Genomic DNA, 4,915 nt, shown 5'->3' with positions numbered 1-4,915 from the left:
ATATAAGATTCTCTCCCCTCCTCTCCCCTTTAGTTCAAAAATGGGGGGGGGGGAGGTGTTTATGGAGAAAGCGTTATTTATTACAATAAATCATATTTTACTGTCAAAACATGGCTGCCTCACTCGTTTAAGCAAAATCGCTTGGCAATTGTTTAAGTTATGTTATAACTCACATTGATTTTGTATGGGAGCCTCTGGTTTTGAAGGTAGGATGTGTTATTTAGTAAAATAGATTGTTTTTCCACATCAAAACATGCATGTGTACACAATTTCATGAATATCTCATGTGAATTGTATGGGTTGTAGATATATATTTTTTCAATTTTTTTCACATTTTTTTAAGGGAGCCCCACGTTTTAAAAGCGAGCAATTGCAGTCTGCATAATGAATCAACTTCTTGTGTCTTTTCGATCTCGTGAACCAATTTTTAATGAAAATCGCATTTAAATTGTTCAAGTTATGTCCCGTTTCAATTTGATTTTGTATGGGAGCCCCCCTTCTATAAATAGTGAGATTCTTGAAACTATTATACAAACCATCTCTGGCCCCAAAAACCCTCGGATAACAAGTTTCACTTCATTCCGACCGCCCGTTCATACGTGATGTTATCACAAAAATAGCGCCTCCATTTTTATATATAAGAGATAAGATATATCGATCGCGGGGATTGAAATCATCGAAAAATCTTTTCCTCTAAGGTTGTGTAACAAATCTTTTCTATTTGACAAAAATTTTACCAGATTTATCAGAAATTGATTTTTCAATAAATAAATTGTGCCTTGAACCACGTGGAAGTGCTACGAATGTTGCTCAATAAAACCTCCAGCCTCGATTTTTATTCGATTTTTATTTATTCAAACTTCAAACACAAAGTATAGACGTACAAGTTTGAACCAAAATTCTTCAAAAATGTGTGTACAATTTCAAATGATATCACCAAAAAAAATCGTTTAAAATCGATTTCAAACAGTGCCGTCTATTGCGCCGTTCAAAAGTTTCGGAAAGGAGTTATCGTATATTAGCTCACAAATAATAAATCCAATATCTCAGGAAAATGGACGGCTTGAACTTATTGCTAGATAAATTTCACTACTACGACGGTTAAAATAACAAACAGTTTTGGTATAAGTTTTCGCACTTTTTGAACAGTAATTAAAATCAGAAAACGCATAGCCTATGTCCAGTCAATTATAGGAACATTCTTGACTATTAGAGGCACCCTACAGTACTGATTCTAGGCATCTCAAAGCAGGGGTGGTCCTAGAGTTGGCTCTTGGGGGGGGAGGTCAATTTTAATTGTTCTGAAACAAATGAAATAGCAACAGATAAATTATAAAGAAAATCAAAAATCGTTTTTTTTTTCTTCATATAGGTACCAATTCATAATTCCAAACTCTTGAAATAATATTGATTTATAATGAAAAAACATGGAATGAAGGAGTTAATTTAGTGAAGAGTTTTTATCAATTGCAATTGAAATAGTCAAACTTTCAGATGTAGAGTGCCAAACCGTAAACTGAATTTGAACTTAAAATTTCAAAATTTTTAAGTGGATGAGCTGAAAGTAGTTTCGGCGATATAATTGGTGTAGATCTTGAAATCCAGCAGTACATATAAGTCAAAAGTCAAAAAAAAAACTTTCGAATGTTAGCTTGGTGGATTGCCATGTTACCGAAAAAATAATCAACTGATAACGGAAAACTATTAATCCATAAGGGCAAAAATAAAAAATAGGCAAACTGATTTTGGATTTTTTTTCGTGCTTTGCTCGATTTTTTGTCAGAAAACTAATGAAGCAACTACATAATCAACAAATAATTATTTTGAATCTATAAATTATCTTATATTCATTCATCGATGAAGATTTTAGGGAAAAATGCTAATGAGTAGCAAATTTTGGTGTTTTGGAGACTGATTTTACCTCTGAATTTTTGCTCAACAATTCACGGATACAAAAAAATATTAAAACAAATTATGTTTGTAACTATATAATTATTAATTTTTTAGTATTTTGACATTAAAAGTTTTTGTATTAAATCGTTACTTTACAAAACTGCTCCTAAACCTAAAAGGTGGGCTAAATTCGCTTCCATTGATGGTTTAAATCTTTGAACATGTTTAAGAGTTTGGTAGATCAAACTAAGTTGATTTGGGCATAATATAAGTTTTTTTCAGGAGAGTCTTCCTTTTCCTAAATAAAAACTTATTCTATACTCAAATCAAATAAGCCCAATTTTGATGAAAATAAATCAAATTTTCAAAAAAAAAGTAAGAGGTAGAAATCATCAGATTTTCTTAATGCAATATGAACCAAATTAATGATTTTAGTATTAAATTAAGCTTTGAAAAAACTGATTTCTGAAACATGAAATGCCGAATTTCGGTGTCCTTGATATTTTAATAATATTAAACAACACACTGAGAAAATATAGAATTTTGTGCAGATTTTCTAGGTGAAAAAGTTTCATTAACAGCAAATATTTTACATAAAGAATTCGATCGATAATGAAAATCCTGTGGATGATTTTTAAAAATAAAATTAGGGTTTTTTGGATGAAAAAAAAAAGAACTCAAATTCTACCTTTTATTTGTGAATTGAATTGTGTTTAAAAACTACTTTTGTTTAAAAAATTGAAATCTGGAAATTGAATTGACAAGCAATCTTAACACATTTAGGACCGCGAAGAAATCTATGACGAGAAACACCGACATTCAGCTTTCTATATCTCAGAAACCCCTGGACCAAATTTTACAAATTTAGCATTTTTAAGTTACGGTAAGTTTTGTGTTCAGTTTTGTCGAATAAAAATTAGTACTCAAATTCAGTCCATTCGAGTTATACTTCAAAGTGTAGCAAACTGATGCCAAGCGATAAAACGAGATCTCTCGTATTTGGTCCACAATTTGTTAAGTTCATGATCTCTCGAGTTCCTCAAAAAATTATAATGATTGTAAAATTTATTAACGAGTTAAATCTTTTTCTGAACTTTGAATCTGCCTTCTGCATCTGGATTCTGGATCTGAATTCATAAATTGCGCTTTGAATCTGTATCTGAATTTCCATATGATTTCTGAAATATACAAAAAATACGATTTCCGAATCTTATTACAGATCAGAATTTTATGGGCCAAGTTTTAGAGCCCTCATTCATGAATCTATTATTTGAATTGATTGAACTGAAATCAGAATTTAAATATACATTTATAAAGATCTTAATCTGTCTTCTCAATTTTGGGTTGCCATTTCGAAGCTTTAAATTTTTAATTTTTATTTAAGAATTAAATTTTTGAACAAAATTTTTCTTTTTTCATATTCGGCAAACCAATATCAAAATATTGAAAATGCGTATGATCTCGAAAAACATGATGTCAAATTGAATTCAAAACCAAATTTTAACCAGGATTTCAAAGCCAGTTTTCATTTCTGATTTCTTATGATTATTCGAACTGAAAATCAAGAATCTTGAACTTGATACAAAATCCGATACACCCCGATAAACCCCCCCCCCCCCCCATAGGACCGCGCCTGTCTCAAAGTGGGTCACTTTCACATATCACTTTAGTATCCCACTCTGTATTTCAAACCAATTTGATGGAAAAAGCCAATAACTTTAATAATATTTTTTTTACTAGCTGATCCCGTATGAACTTCGTTTCGCAAGTAATTATTAAATAAGGCTATGATCATTTAGTATCCGGGCAGTGACAAACGATTGTATTTTAAAAACTATTCATTATTGATATGCTAGTTTAATGGCATTGCGGTGAACGTTACATGAAGAATTCTTGATAGAAGAATTAAAGATCGGAAAGAAGTGACGGATAGATAAAGCAGACGCTTAGTAGAAGAAAATTTTATAGGTGTTGAAATTGAGCCAAGAGCAAATTTTTATGGAAAGTTTCTATGGTGCGTTCTAGACTCTTTGTCCCACATCAGTTGAATGGCTGAGAGAAGTAATAGCGAGAGGCGCAATTACGTTCACCCATACATCCAACCCGATGGATTGGTAAAGCACGTGCTCCCCATCGGGTTGGATGTATGGGTGAACGTAATTGCGCCTCTCGCTATTACTTCTCTCAGCCATTCAACTGCAATCTAAGGAACTGTTCACTATTAGATATTTACTTGGTGTCTACTAGTCAGACAACACTTTTTGACTGGCGGAAATGGATTAATTGCATTATTTGAGGGGTCTGCATTCAGTTATCCCCAATAACCATAGACTTTTTTCCATATTTAAGACCAAGGGTTCTATTTCAATGCTTGATTTGAATTTCGTGTGGATTCCAGAGTGGCTCCTTATACTTCTTAACCAGTTTATGAGTTTTCAAGTCGACAATGAAGAATTTTCGAGGCGCAAAATGCGCAAAAGGCGCAAATTTGTGCAAAATTATTTTTACCATGTCTTTTTGCATCGTAAATATCTCAAACACACAGTAACTTAAAAATCTGGAAAAAAATATGCAAGATAGTCCTTTTCATAACCAATACAACGCTGCTAAAGATTTCCGAGCTCTAATAACGTAGCTATCAGCGAAATAAAGTGCCCGGATACTAAATGATCATAGCCTTAATGATGAAATAAGATTATGTTTTTTATACAAAGAAAAATATTTCTTACACTGAATAAAAGATACCTTTTCAGTATGAGTATTCTTATTCCAAAGTTGAAAAATCACTCGTTGTACAAAACGAATTTGATACCTGATATTGATTGTTCGTCTCTCGAAACATTCATGTGCAAATTTTGATTTAAATCCGATGTATAGGTAATAACGCCATTGTTGCAAAAACATTAAACAGTTGGTATGGACGACCCCTGATCCTAAATTTGGAATCGATTGATCGTCCCGCAAAACACTCATGTGTTTATTTTAATCGCAATCCAGTCTAAAATAAAGGGCGAACACGAAA

Source organism: Uranotaenia lowii, chromosome 2 (genome assembly GCF_029784155.1).
Source record: "Uranotaenia lowii strain MFRU-FL chromosome 2, ASM2978415v1, whole genome shotgun sequence".
Taxonomy (NCBI): domain Eukaryota; kingdom Metazoa; phylum Arthropoda; class Insecta; order Diptera; family Culicidae; genus Uranotaenia; species Uranotaenia lowii.
Note: the sequence above shows the minus strand (reverse complement) of the source record.